This window comes from Rhipicephalus sanguineus, chromosome 2, assembly GCF_013339695.2.
Source record: "Rhipicephalus sanguineus isolate Rsan-2018 chromosome 2, BIME_Rsan_1.4, whole genome shotgun sequence".
Classification (NCBI taxonomy): domain Eukaryota; kingdom Metazoa; phylum Arthropoda; class Arachnida; order Ixodida; family Ixodidae; genus Rhipicephalus; species Rhipicephalus sanguineus.
In genome coordinates this window covers 25,424,304-25,439,806 of record NC_051177.1, presented here as the reverse complement: position 1 = coordinate 25,439,806, position 15,503 = coordinate 25,424,304, and the positions used below count along the sequence as shown (strand labels likewise).

Genomic DNA, 15,503 nt, shown 5'->3' with positions numbered 1-15,503 from the left:
AATATTACCATTCTTACCGTCGGCGTTTCTAAATTGCATCCCGTGCGCGTATTTTTACGCTCGCTCGTAGACGGGAATTCGCTTCTTAAAACCTAATTACCAGCAGTGCGCGTAACTGCTAAGCCGCGCCAAGTATAACCGGCTTCCGAGTGGTGAAGCCTTCGCGAGTTATCGCACCTCGTGCTTATACGAAAGTATACAGGTAAGGAGGCAAGCGCACTTTCCGAGAGTTGTTTGCCGAGCGGGCCGTATATACCATGAGGCCACGCTTAGTAGCCCTGCGGCCTCATAGAAAAAGAAACGCTTGCTGATAGTTCGACCCGGGCCTTTCCCTTCTACGAGGCCGTTGTACATAGCTTGCTTTATTTTATTTTTTTTTGTATGTGTACACGTGTATGCTCGCTTTTTACAGCTTTGTATTAGTCTGCGCGCGCTTTACTCTCGCTGCAGTCAGAAATTGGCACCAGGAAGGCAATCACTATTATTGCAGATTGTTTTTTTTTTTTTTACAATTGCGAGCCATCTTTTCAGGCGTTTATTTTTTTGGTTGCTTACTTTCAGGACATGCGATGAAACGCATCGACTTTGCTCGACATTCTGTTATTTTCGGAACGCACAAAACCTGTTCACTTAAAAGAGAGCGGTTGAACGGACAAAAACTCTGCCGGTCGTTTGATTTGGGCGTATTCGCCGAATACTTTGTGCCGTGGTCCGACGATGTGGCAGCTTGCATGGGGACGAACAATAAACCAATAGTTCTCGATAGTTATCGCAGTGCGCATCCTTTTAGCTTTCGGCGAGCGGCATTGTGTATAAGCGTACCTATATTTTGCGTTTCCGAAAATACGGAACAAAGAAGAAAGGTAACAGGAGCAGCTAATGTTTCATCATATTACAGCCTCTTCATGGGATACTTAGTTGGCTTGTACGTGCACTCTCTGTGAGTATTTGTTATGTTTTAGACACCTAACGGGCCAAGCAATGTTTCGTGCTGTTCACCTCGTAATAAGCTTTGTAATATTGAAGCTCAAGCACCATACCTGCCCGCTGACCTGGATTCGAGGCTACCGGATTTTGTCAACGGCGTGAGAGAGAGAGAGAGAGAGAGAGGGAAAAGTATAAATGAAAGTATACACGCTCGGCCTTTACAATAACAGGCTTACGATGAACGTCAAGAAGACCATCGATTACTGTGCTGCTTTGGGAGACCAATACAGCTGTATTGCGGCCACTGCATTCTTTTGATCGCGTGTACCAGGTGATACTGCATTCTCGCGTTGGGGTTTCCTCTGAGTTATTAGTGCCGGTACGTCGCCGAAGAATCGGGACGATTCGGGTCGCTGCCTATCAATTATACTCTATACTGCCGTGCACGCATCTCTGTGTGACCCTTATCAAAGCGCCACACGGTCAAGTTGCAGCTAACCTGACTCGGTCGAGCGCCTTTGCGTAGCTCTCCTGCCGCAAAGTTCTTTTCTTTTCGCATCTCTAGGATTCTCGTTGTTCGGCACGGAATGTCAGTCAGAGGCGGCATACAGGTATAGCGTGCACAACCAACGGGCGACTTATGACTGCGAAGCAAATAAAATCGTCTTCTCGTTAGTTTGGCGGCCGCTCGCGTGTGCGTCCATGGTTGTGTAGAGTTTCTCTGTGCGTGTCAGTATGTGTGTGGCCAGTTGGTTGTGCTCTGGCGGCTCTCTGCGTTGGGGCAGGCTTAAGTTACCTCATATGCTACTTTTAGGCAGCAGAGTTGCGCATACGCCTGGCTAGCAACCACAGCTGCGCGGTGAAGTCGCACTCCGTTTTTGCAGGCGACATGCCTACCGTGTCGCCGATTAACATGTCTGGCGTGTCGAAGACCGGCGATAAACATTGGCTGTCTATGACTAGTGTTCAGTTCCCTGCAGCGGCGGCGTCGAGAAATACAAAAATTGGCCCGAGCGTCAGCTCCTCCGCAGTGCATGGTTGCTAGCGGCGTTTGGAAGACAGATGCGCAACTCTGCTACCTAAAGGTAGCATATACAGTATAACTCTAGGGCAGGCAGTAGAGTCGAACTTCTATTCGGATTCTGGCGTACACCTTGCAATGCTTGGTTTTGCGACAGTGAGTCCGGAACCTGAAGAGGATGGTAGCGACCACACGAGTATATCCTACGTGTCATGACATTTACTATGACATCACAGTTTACTGTTACATGTATCGGCAGATTTGTTCTGCATCATGACGTCACAGTGATGATAACGATAAAGATATTTTATGAACGGTTAGCTCGAAGGCCTATTAAGTCGAATATGAAAAGGAAGCGCGTGGGTGAAGCACGGGGAGTTGAATAGACGACTGTAGATCCGTCCCATTTGAGCTTGGCGAAAGCCAGTGACGTCACATTGATGCTGTTGACGTGAGGTTCAGTATTTTCAGACTAGCTTGGGCATAAAAAATTCCTTACAGTCAAGCTTTGTTGGGTGTCTTAGGTTCCTCATCATGTATAAAAGTGCAGTATAGTTTTTGCAATTTCAGTTCCCATTTGCAACAACGTGCTACCTGCTCCATGGCAACTTATATTTAGTAGGTCGATTTGCGTCAAGTTGAATTTTTCCCCTTAAAACTTGCAAATGATATAAACTGCGTCTGCTCCTAAAACGGGGGACCTTTCGTCTGATCGACGAAAGTAACGCGCTTTATCGGCTCATAATTTAACCGCAGACTGCTCGAGATCGGGCCGTAGATTTCGATGTAGGTGCTGTTTTACTGAAATCGGTAATGCTGAGCGTTGTCCATCATCAAAGGAGGCGGCTCACTCGGTGCACCTACGTAAATAAAGAACGTAACTATGCATTATTAGTATATACTGTGCAAGCTTTTGTTTCTCGCTGTTCAACCCTGCAGGTAACGATGCTTTGTTTGCGCCCTATACGTTGCTTGCATAGTTTCTCTCCCTACGATGGGAAACGCTGGCTTAGCTTTCATGCGTTGAAATGTCGACGTTTGTGAATCTGCGAGGTATATAGTCGCCACACGTGCCGTTGCCGACCCCGCGAAACACGAGATGACAAAAGAAAAAAGTTTTGTCGACGTTGTGACACGTGCGCATAGCATGTATTGTCATCTGATCAGCTTTATCCCTCACTGTATAAACGCATTAGTAGTTGAAAAGGCGCATTTTTAAAATAGACGACCGCGAACACGTTCTCAATATTTAAAATGACTATCGTTATCCAATTTCTGAAATGACTGTTTGCCTAAAAAATTACATGAGCATCGCAATAAGTACATGCTAGCCAGTGGTCACAAGCTTAATTGCGGTATTTCGCAGAACTGAATTGCCTGAATTCTCAAAGCTCTCGTAACTTCGTGTAATTGCCATTTTGAGTTTAAACGGCCAGCTTCGCTAATGATATGTACGCCCCCACAATTGACTGTCTTGTCCTCACGAACAGTTCTCACGTAAGTGCCTGTTTAATGCATTCCTATCAATGTACACTTCTGCGCCAGTCATAATTTTAAGCATGCTTTAGCACGACGCATATTCATTGGTTGGTATTAATATATCGAACCCACATATAACGAATTATTGTGTATATCGAAAAGTTGTAACATCTCCTTGAATATATTTTCCATATGTAAGATATTTTATATATCGAATTACTTGTATATACTTAGAACTCTTTTGTGATCCCCTTCAGATTCGATATATCCGGATTTGAATTATTATTATTATTATTATTATTATTATTATTATTATTATTATTATTATTATTATTATTATTATTATTATTATTATTATTATTATTATTATTTAAGTTTGCAGTTGCACGACGTGAACGTTTACTTAAGGAACTGCGCCGCGCATGCGCCAGTGTGCCATTCCCTCTGCCATTGTGATTTCAGTCACCAAGCAGATTGGTCGAGTTCAACTTTGATTACGGGCATTTTCCCCCAAACCCTCCGGGGCATGAGCTAGTCGAAGTGCGGCGTTCGCACAGTGCTCTGTTTGGGTGCATGTTATGAGCGTTGCGCGGCCCATGCATGGAGTTCCGGCTTCGCGTCACGGTGTTGTGCGGCTGCTCCTCGGGTTTCGCTTAGATTGCTCTCACGTGGCGTGGTTCCGCTTCCCGTGAAGCTATGCGGCACGAACCGTAACGCCGCAGCTTGCACACAGACAAGAGCCGGGCGCGGTCCTGCTGCATGGCACCTATAGCGTCTGATTTCTTTCGATCTTTGGTTTATTTATATTTGCTGTACATTCTTCTCTGGTTAGGCGGGCAGTTTAGAAGTTCGCGTATGGATGACCCCCCCAGCTTCGGAGAAGTGCAGGACAGTGGCATACACTGTGCAGGATGGGTGATGCAGGATGGGTTTCTAGTCGCAAAGTTTTAATTTTCCAAGGATAACGCGAAGGTCGTTTCCTTCAAGTCTCGCCGAGATGTTGGCAATCGTTTCATTCTCATCCACGCTGTTGTAAATCCAAAAGAAACGCGAGCCATGACCATGAGGAAGTGCCTTCTTTAGATTTTGGGGTCGATACTGCGTTCTTGAAGTCAAACAGCTCTTGATAGCACCTGCTGCACTTACGACACGCTCACCTTAAGATCAGGCTCGTTACTGGATAAATAATACTGTAAGAACCTTTATTATATACCATATGGCCGAGTCTCCGCCATGCAACGACGGAAGCGTAATTACAATCGCGCAGTATCGGGGATAATGCGGCGTGTCGCTTTTTTTCCTTATTTCGGCGTGTGTAATCCTATAGCCGGCAGCTATGCTTTTGAGTGAGCATCCGGGTGGCCCAATTGGGTGTACGGTAGATGGCTGGACAGCGCGAAGGTCAGCAGAAGCTTTTTGTACGCGATAGAACATTAGTTTCCCAGCTCGCGCGAACAATATCTTTCGAGAGCTTCGTGAGAACGCCGCGCCAGGTGTAGTTGATGGTGCGCGCACTTGTAAGAAGCGAGTGTGGTGGCGGTGGAACATGCGCATTCCGAGTACTGCCTTTTCTTCCTCGCGCGTGTTGGCGCATTCGATTATGTACGCAAGACTTGCGGGCATGATGTATAAGCTGGGGTCGCTCGGCGTGACGAGATGGAAAAGGAAGGCATTCTCCACATTCCACAAGTTAGTTGTGCGTGGAGACATGCCATTCGCCGTGAATTGGGCGGCGATCGTTCTTCAGAATCGAAACTATGCGAAAACGATCTGATGGAATGTAAACTTTAATGATGCTGTTCGTGGACAGGCAGTTGTAATGAACAGGCTGCGAAGCAAAGTTTCGTTCATTTTGAAATGAAAGTCACTAATGCCGTGTGCGTACATTAGCAGGTTCCATTGCAAATCGCAGCCCCGATGTGCAACGTGTCAGTCCTTACAAATATACAAGAACAAAGATAACGTGTTCTGGAATGCGCCGACATTCAATGTATTTGGCAAGCAGGATAATATACTGAACACGCGACACGCGCTGTGAAGGTTTGAAGCAGTAATGTATGCGCTTACGTCGTACGCAAGTTCCACTCTAGCCCTGGCGTGTCGTATGCGATCATCGTTCTCCGCAAACCAAAGATGAGCGGCTCTTGAAATTCATCTTCGAACTCGCTCTAAGCGTGACATTGGCGGGGTGCAAATGAGTAACTAACGAAACTAAATTGCGGTTAAGGCTTTACAGAGGAACGCGAAATGTTGTCGACGCACTGGATGACGTCACCGACCTGTTCTTTGAAGCCTCACGGTCGTGCTATGGGGCATGTGATGATGACAAAGGCGCGCGAGGTCAGGGTCGAACATGTGGGTGCGCACTGCTTGGTCTTGTGCACGCCCACCCGCGACGTTCCGATCCCGTTGAACGACCGCTCGTGGCGCGGGCGAGGGCTCGCTTCTGCGCTTGAGAGGACCGAAGCGGGTCCAACTCCCAAAAGACCTGGCGTAAAAAGAACGCGGGAGAGCAACACCCTCATCGCCTACCTGCGCTTGTGCGCGCGCATGCCCACGTCTCTGTAGTATATGCGTAGGCGACAGGCTGTTTTTCCAGCGATCTTAAATGCTGTCGTCCGCAACGAGTGGTGCCGTTTTCTCTCGAAAGCGTGGCCGGCTTTGCGGTGGGACGAAGGCTTTCGCTGGTGCATTCTGCACACTGACGGAACGCTCGTTCAGCATGCGAGCGGCTGCTTTCAAAACACGCGTTCATTTTTCTTTGCGTGTAACGTTCCCCTCTTTTCTCCGTAACGAGGTGGGTTCGTAGAAGCAGCATACCGACGGCGCAACAATGACGACGATGCCGGCAGGAAAGAAAGCGACGCTGTGGTGTGGCGCTATTCAGCCCGGCGTCGCATGCGTGAAGTGGCCTTGCTTGTCGGTTGAGCAACGTCCAGAGAGCGTTCGCACCCTTTCGCCTGACATTTTTCATTACTTCTCGCCTTTTCATGTTTTGCTCGTGCGACATCCGTGAATGCGCGCGTGTGGACTTTCGCAAGTGGGAATCTGTCGTGTCGTGATTGTCGGAACGGTATTTTCATCGGTATGTCGGTACCGCGCCGCGATCCCGACATCAGTGCAGTCCAGGACTGCTTACATGTACCAGAACCAGAGAGTGTATATACAGAAACACCTGGAATAATGAATGGATTCGCTGCAAGAACGTTTAATACAAATACCCAAGACTCTGCTCTGCCAAGCAGCCCCTTGAGGCCGGACTCACCGTGTCTCGCAGTAGCGTGAGCAGTTCCACTTCACTGGTACTCCAGAAGGCGACGCTTTAGCCAGACAGTCGGATAACAGTGACCGCTGCGTGACGCACTGTGGCACATCCTTTCTTCACCCTCAGGCACTTCAGTGGTGGCCGATGTCTTTTCAGCCTACGCTTGTCGTGCACTATGCCGATAATCCTGCGCACGCATTGGTCGTCGTCGCCTTCTCTGTAATCCCCGTGGTCGGCAGCTGATCGCGACCTCCGCGTTGTGGTCGAGCGCGTCTCACGCACGGTTCTGGACGGGCCTCTGTCTGCGTTCGCCAAACAGCCGAGCTAGCAGGGGGAGGTGGGGAGGATTTGGAAGGCCGCAAGCAGGATTAGCTGGATCCGTCCTCGCACATGGAGAAGGCCCGTCGCTACCAATGACGTCGCGCGGGCGCCGTCGGGGGTTCGGAAAGCGCGTCTCCCGCGTGGCCCTTGCGCAGCCCTTTGTGGAATGACGTTCGAACTGGTTGGGCCGGTTCTCTGCCCGCGTCGTCGTCGTCGCTGAGAGGAGGTTCGCGCTTGGCTGCCGCCGCCTCCCCAGTCTTTGGGTAAAGAGCGCGCCGCTAGGGCCGCCGTCGGGCGCTCTTTGTTTTCTTTCTGCGTTTTCCAGCGTGCGTCACGCGTTCCAGTTAAAGCCCCCCGTGGGTTCGTTCGCGCGGCCGCGCCACCGATGGTTAACGTTCGCCGGCGAGAAAGGCCGCTTGCTGGACCACTCACCTCGCGGCCAGTGTCTTCTGGGCGTCGTCGCACCACAGCGACCGACGTCCGCCCACTAAACGGTGGCGGGCGTCGACACGCTGTTTCAGTCTCTGACCGATGACGCATTATTTGTCAGGCGCGTCTGTGCTGGCAACTGTGCCTTCGTAATCGCTGGTGCGCGAAGTTTATCCGTCGAGGCAAGTTTCCTATATCGCTTTTCGAGTGAAATTTCCGACGTCCAACCGGACACTGCGAGAAATCGACGCTGAGTGGTGCGAGAGGCCTTGGCGTACACGTCGCGCTTAACGCCGCTTGTCGCATTGTGCGCTTGTGTACATTCGGGACCGCCACATTTCGTTCGGCCTCTTAAATAGAATGTCTTCCTTTGCATATTCCACCCGCATACCTTAACGGGGGTAGAATGTACGATCCCAAATTTCTGATTAAAAAATATAGGCTGATACCGAAGGCACTGCAGACCAACAGAACGTCTCAATAAGTCACATGGCGTCGATCACCTACCTTATTTACTTGCATACCACCAACTCTTCTTAGCACTGACCAGTGTTGTCTAAGTTATGACCAATGTTTGTTATCCGCTGTTATAGCATCAGCATCGTGTCCATTCAACCCCAATCAAATGACTGAATTCATTACCACATTGTAAGAAGCCGTGAGATCCACGCGATGCCGGGTTGGATAGGATTCCACTTGATAAAGGCATGAAGGATCCACTCGTTAGCTATGAGTATTCCAGGGCGTAGGCGTCGACAGGATTTTGTCTTGGGGGGTGCAAATCCGTCTTGCATCACGGGAAGGAGGGGAGCGCTGGTGTGGCTTGGTTGTGTGTGTGTGGGGGGGGGGGGTGGCAAGTGCCCCTTTTGCACCCCCCTGCAGACGCCCATGTGAATCTGAGTGCCCTGTGTGTTACGCAGTGCAAATTGACTGACTGGCCCATATAGCGGGATTTCTTGTCCGCAGCTTAATTCTTGTCGTCTCTTGTGCGTAACGTACTTCCGAAATGTTTTTGTTTTTAAGCATTCTGAATACATTGGATGTGAAAGCACGACTTCCTTCTCTCTCATGTTTACCCATATCTGCGTTTAGAAGGAAAAAAAAAAGGGGGGGGGATTGTTTGCTTTTATTCTAGTCACGTTCGATGAAGAAATACCTAGAACCTCTTGGCCCTCGCATTTATTGGGAATCGAGCGGCTCGCTTTTGAATGTGCCTTGCCAAGGCTGAGCTGCTCCCGGCTACGCGTGTACGTAACCCGAACAAGTCGCCGAACCTTAAGCATATTGAAGCATATTTTCCTCCTTTTTCTACGCTACATACCGGTCCTCAGCTGTCGCTTGCATTCAATATGCGTCCGAGTTTATTTGGTAACTTGCACTACGTACGCACACATGATTTATGCGCTGGAACAATGCGACTGGCACCATGTTGCGCCATCCCAGAGCTGTAGCGCGGGCGCGGGACCATTTTCCACACTGTTTATACGACTTCCATTTGTGGTGCAGTGGTCTCCCCATGCATGCATAGACCTTTTTTTCAAGCAAAGCTTGTATTGCCTCACAAGTGACGTTGGCGTTGTAAGCGTGCCCAAAGGAAAAAAAATATTGGCCGCGTATCTGCGTGCTTCACTGCAAATGTCGTGTAAAGACGATAGAAGAGGCGCTGTGTGAGATATGGACGCCATCTGGCAATACGTCGGGAAACATGAGTGCTGTGTTGCGTGCTGGTAGTCCCGGCGCAGCAGCAGGCGAAGACCGGCGGTGACCAACGCGACCGGCGGGGACGCCAGCCAGCCCGAAAACGCGGTTTGGCGCGAAGCGCTGAAGCAGAGAAACGTCCGCACTCAACGAGTACTCTCCACACACTCTTTTATTTACACGTCGCCTGGGTAAAACAGGAACGCCAGAGCGGCGCCCACAACCGGCAGCCTGAAGGCCGCCCACAACGCTGCTTTTTCATTTTTTAAATATTTTTTTTTCACCTTCTTGGCCTTCTCAAAACTAAAGTTTTTCAACACCAACCCATGGCATTCGTACAGTGCAATACAGAACCGAAACCGAAACACAACAATGAGCTCGTGCGAAGGGCGCGGAGGAAGGCAAATTTCAGCGCAGTCGCATTTTCAGCTTTCTTGAAACAGCGCTCACTAGACGACGACGAAGTAAAAGAAGGCACACGACAGGCAGCGCCTGTCCTGTGCCTTCTTTTACTTCGTCGTCGTCTAGTGAGCGCTGTTTCAACAAAGATGAACGCATACCAACTCGCTCAAGCTTCCATTCTTATGCATTTTCAGCGCAGCTTAAGAAACTAGGATCCTTAAAATTACGTATGTATGCATTTTCTATTAAAGGAACACGCCACCTAATACTTACCTAGTGATGTTGCACCTCAGATATGCATGATATTTACTTTTTGATCGACAACGTTCACAAGTATGAACAGCCATACCAGTTCAAGACGGCTGGCCCTTGGGCAAGTGGTTCAACTTTGGCCGAGTGGTTGAATCGAGGGACGTGCCGACAAACAGAAAGACAGAAAGACAGACCAAAATTTCTGCGTTTAAGTTCCCCAAGAAAGACTATCGTCTTTAAAAAGAAAATTAAAAACAAGAAAAGGAAAAACGGCGAGCGCAAAGGAATGCGGCCCTCGAAGGTGCGCCGGGGACATGCGTATTTGTACACGCCGTTTTCCAATAACTGATGCTCACTCGACAGTGGCCTCGTCGGCGATGAGCCGTTTCTCATACGGCAATCTGATCTTTTATCGAGATGACTTGTAATTTCACGTTGCCACATTTCATTGTTGCCTGGATATGGGCGCATGACCGTTGTTGTTGCCTGTAGCAATTGATGTTGCGCTGCTAAGTACCTGAATGACAGTCCAATTCCCGGCTTGAAGGAAGGAAACAGTTAGGGCGGAGTATTGCCCAATGCGATAGCACGAAAGAAAGAAAGAAAGACAGGGAAGTATTACGTCAGGCGCGCACACGCCAAGCTTCGCTTGCCGACATTTTTCCGATATGGCAAGGGCTCCTGAATGATTGGCCATTGTGTCAGTATTGGTTAAGTGCGTCTTTGGGAGTCTATGTAATCACAGTTGCAAGCGTTTAGTAGGCCCATTGCTTGGTAGCGGCAGCGCTGTCACCTAGCCGTCGTGCCTTTGAATTGTTCAGAAATACCAGGGCGTATACCGCGCACCCGCTTTTCTGTGCTCTCGCACGGTCCAGAAAGAAAAGACACGGAATCGTATACCGCGTATCGCTCTATGTGGACAGCTTGGCGCGCGCTCTTGAGAAATAAACGTTGGCGCTGCGACGTGGCGAAAGCAGCGCGGTATATAGTTTAGATCTCGCTCGATTCCCGCACGCCCTTTTCACCCCGTGCACCCCAGGCGTTTTCTCGTGTGACGCCCTGTCGCGCGCGGTTGCTAAACCGCATTATACACGCTTCACTTTTTCGGCGTCTCGGTCATTTCGAAGTTTGCGGTTGCGTATAGGTGAAAGAGGGATTGGGCGAAAGAGCTTTTGAGAGATGAAGTCGTGTCTGGCGCGTAGCAGTGTCGACAAAAGGGCAGCTCTTTTTTTTTCTTTCGTTCTGAGAGAAAGTCTTTACATGCCTCGCCGCAGGTCTGTAGGCCACCCAGAACCTCTTTGAGGCTCGTTCAACGTCGACTGCGTGGCCTTTTCTTTAGAACGGCTCTCATGCAGCGGGGAGGAAGTGAACGCGAGGCTCTTGTTGTTCTCTCTCGTTTCACTTCTCTTCGCTCACTAGCGGCGTCCTTCGGGTTTCCTGGTTCTCGCTTCTCTGTTACAACGGCACGGCCGCTGCTCTCCTCGCTGGGTTGAAGAGACGTGCCTAGTCCTGAGGAGCTTAATCTCAGCGTGAAGAAACGATGAGCGTGGTCTAGCTTTCTTCGATCGTGCGTCTTCGGTTCCGCCGTCTCTCCGTGACATCTTTCGTTCTCGAGTTTCTTTCGTAAAATGTTTTACAACCGGTGTACGCGCAAAGAGCTATAGACATCAACCCCCCCCCCCCTTCTGAGTTACCTTTCACATGGTTTTGGGACGTTAAGCCCCAGATATTATTATTATTACCTTTCACAGCTACTGTGCAGGGTGTTTTTTCGAGAAATGATAAATTAGAAATGATAGAAATTGAAATAATTAAGTCTTTTATAAGAGGAGGGAGGCGATCGGGTCAAATGGGAGAATTAAAGTTCTTCCTGCGAAGAGTCCATTGCCACTTTGAGAATTACGAAACAGCGGCCGCTTACAATTTGTTCCGAGTGATGAAATCTGACCGGATTCACCGGCGAAACCGAAACCGAAGCGCCGAATACGAACGAGCCTTCTCATTAATTTAACGACGTGTGAGTTGGAAGCTAGTTGATACTCCATACTTGAATACCGTTAAGCGCAAAAGGTTTGGACGAAAAGACACGGACAGGCGCTACATGTCCGTGTCTTTTCGTCCTTTCGTTCAAACCTTTTGCACTTAACGGTATTCGAGTATGTGCTCATGAATGTATAGCGACGATGGCATAGCCACATTGGCCGCTGTCACGACTCTTTTGCCACACTGTGATTAGTCTCAGATGAAATTTGGGTGTCGGTGACTGTGACGCCGGTCAGCTCCTAGCGTCACCAGTTCACCGTATACACCTTTTCAAATTCTCACACCAGGGAGGCGCCATATTGAAATGCACGCCGTCTAACGTGCAAGATTGGCGAAATCGCCATCTTGGGCTGCGCGTACTCGAACCGGCGCGCTATCTGTTGGTGTGAGGTCCCTGCTAAAGCCTGTGTTTGCTGATTTTTCGTTTCTTTAAGCTGTTTTGTTTGGTATCGTCGCTGCCATTGACTTATTCGTCGCTGTCTGATCCGTTCAGCGGCGCGCATTAGCCCGTGCGACGCAAGAATTAGCTCCGCGTCTGCGAACGGCAGTGCTTCGTCTTCGGTATCAGTAGCAGCCAGCGTAGTACCAGGTCGATCACGGCGTGAAGTGTTAATAGTCGGTAACTAGAGCGTTCTTGCAGCTGTCTACCGCTTTCCTTTATTGGCGTACTAAATGTCTACGGATTATCCATCAGTTTCTAACCTCCGCGCATACTCGTTCGCGGCGCGTAAGTTTGTCAGCTGTAAACTGTAAACACCGCACAATCCTTCTTCACAGATACAGTTGACCTACATTCACCCCGACGACGTCGAATACTAGGTTGAGGAGACCTGTGAGTGGCCAGAAATACCGCGAGCGAACATTGTTTATATCTCGTTGAGGCGAATGCGTGGGGTCTTCGCCAGGTGTGCAACTACGAGGCACTGGAGTCGCGCAGCTACGTGCAGCTTGACTGTGTGGGTCAGTCGCTGGCGCACAATGTGAAGGAAAAAGTCGTGCTGGTGAAGGGGAATGTGACACCATCGCAAGCCGTGAACAGTAGGCCCCATCGCGCGTGGGTTTCCGCGAGGCCGTCCGCTGAAGTACGGCGCGCGCAGGCTGCACATGAGTAACCTGGCAAGGCGGAGTTTGCAGCCGTGTCGGCCGCTGTGTTATGGACGATATGAAGTGTGAATCCGCAACATTCTCACGAGTTAGTAGGTGAGTCATCAGTGGCTTGCGTACCTTTCTTTCCTATCTAGGATGCTGCTTGGGAACGTTGTTCTCGTCGTTTTTCTTGCCGCCAACGAAATACCGGGAACAGAGGCGTGACCAGGGCGACCCGAGCAAGTTCTTACTATTTAGTGAAGCCATCCACTGCTGCCGCAATTCAGGCGACGAAGGAAAACGATGCAGCGCGAACATGCCACGCTCGCACTCATCGCGTGGCGTACATGCGCTGCGGACACACGATTGCACCTTAAATATTTCTCTTCCGCTGCTTGTTCGTTCACCCGTACACGACAAAGTGATGACCAGATGACTTGCTATGCGAATGCAGTAAATTTTCTGCCATGGTAGTCACTTCGTATCGGACACAGGCGCATAACACAGTCACACAAACGCGTACCGAAGCAACACACAGACAGCACTGGCGCAGCCCAAAGCACGGAAGTTTTTCCGATTTACCGACGCCACCCATTTCTTCTGCAATTGCGGCGGCGACGACGGAAAGTGATACAGCGAGAACATGTCACACTTGCAATCCTCGCGCGGCGTGCTGTGCTGCGGGCACACAATCACGCCTAAAATGTTCCTTTTCCGCTGATTGTTCGTGCACCCGTGCACGACACAGTGATGGCCAGACGATCGGTTCTTTGAATACGCACCATTTCCGGCCATGACAATCGCTTTTTATCGCAAAGAAAGGCCTAATTCACACACTACATCCAAGCGTACCAAGCGTACAGATACAACATGCGCAGCCCAAAGCGCGATGGCAACACTGTAAACATACCCTCGACCCCTGCAGCGCACTGGTGCGAGCATGGGTGCGAGGGTGCTCCTGTGAAAAGGTGTATACTGGCCTGAAAGGTTAATGACACGCATACTGCAACGATTTAACTGTGAAAACTTGGGAGATAACGTAAATAATTACGATACTGTATGCATAACATAAAGTTCCGGCTAAAGATGTGCGAAAGTTCAATCAGTGGGAGAAGCGCAGACTCCGCGCTGTATTCTGAGACGATCACTTCTGGAGATATCGCCGTAATATCGCTTTTCGTGCGCGCTGATTGGTTGATTGAGGAAGAGTGGGCAAGCCGTCGCTTCAGTTACCGGCCGCGCGAGATTCATGACACTGTCGCCGAAAGTGATCATCTCAGAATACGGCCTTCTCTCACGGCGTGCTAAGTGTCTGGTTGCCTGTGGCGTCGCTGCCACGGAAACATCACATTCGCGTGACAGCTCGCTTTTAGATGTGAAGCATCTTATAGCGGAGTTCAATCCGGTGGTGGTGGTGTGCGGCGTGACCATCCTTACTGTGCATGCACAAACCTTCTCCACTTCCCCTCTCCACTCCCTCTCTCCCCTTTCCCTCTCCACATCACCTCTCCCATTCCCTTTTCTCCTTCCCTTTCCCCCTCTCACTTCCCTCTCCACTCCTCCTCTCCCCTCCCATCTCTCCCCCATCCCCCTCCTCTTTCCCCTCCCCCTCTCCATTCTCCCTCTCCACTTCCCCTTTCCCCCTCACCACTCCCCCTCTGAAACACGGGCTCTACATGCCGAAACTGCTTCGCATCGCCTCATGGTCCCCTTTAGCGGGAGATGGTATGATTTTTCTAGCGGTGAGCTTCGAGAAAATAGCCGTACATACGATGTCACGCTTTGGGCACCGCTTAGTATAAATTTCTTCCGCGTGTGCAAGGAACTCAGCGGTGTCCATCAATGAAGTGCGTCTGCGTCAACGTTAGAGTCACGAAAGCGCTGAGCGAGCGATGATGTGTGTTACGGCCTATCCAACAACAACGCCTGATGAGGTGAGCGCGCTTCGAATCACTCTTTCCGTGCGGGTGTATTCTTTACGATTTTTTTGTTCGATTTCGTAGTGTTTCTCCGTGCCGTTGGCATCGTTCTCTGGGCAGGATGCCAGACGTGCTTCCGCGTCTACGCGATGTCACTCTGTTTGTAGACTGTATAGGACATTCACGTCTCGCTGCATGTGACTCGTGACTGCGTACCCACACTGGAGCGACCCGATTGACACACAGCACACTTTCTTCCTTCGTCTATGAGGCGTGTCCGTCTCGCCCCTCTCTTCCTTTTGTTACTGTTCCGTTCACTTCCTTTTGTTCGTATGTCATGACAGTCGTATAACACTGCGGCCTCTCGGAAAGATCCTTTTCCGCCTTGTTCTTCGTTTTACGTGACCGTGTGTTACATAGTGTGTCCGTCTTTGTGATAAGTTCCGGGACTATCAGCGCACGCGTGACGACGCTCTTAATATTCAGGCCGAGCGATGTCGTTTCTGTGGGAGGTCGTGGCGATGTGAAATTTCGAAAGGTAAGACGGAGAATCAACCTCTACCTACGAGTTCATTTGATTGATTGATTGATTGATTGATTCATTGATTGAGTGAGTGAGTGAGTGAGTGAGTGAGTGAGTGAGTGAGTGAGTGAGTGAGTG

The 15,503-nt window shown here is 49.9% G+C and overlaps 2 protein-coding genes across 2 annotated transcripts in view; one reads left to right on the top strand and one right to left on the bottom strand.

Annotated features, from left to right (window-relative positions):
• The window catches only part of LOC119382570 (protein toll), a 29,289-nt gene extending 22,322 nt beyond the window's left edge, over window positions 1-6,967 (bottom strand). Inside the window, exon 1 of the mRNA XM_037650329.2 lies at window positions 6,693-6,967. The gene's annotated coding sequence lies outside the window, so the exon portion shown is untranslated. The remainder of the gene's footprint in view (window positions 1-6,692) is intronic.
• The window catches only part of LOC119382573 (tudor domain-containing protein 3), a 134,605-nt gene that overhangs the window by 70,011 nt on the left and 49,091 nt on the right, over window positions 1-15,503 (top strand). The gene's annotated exons all lie outside the window — the stretch shown is intronic.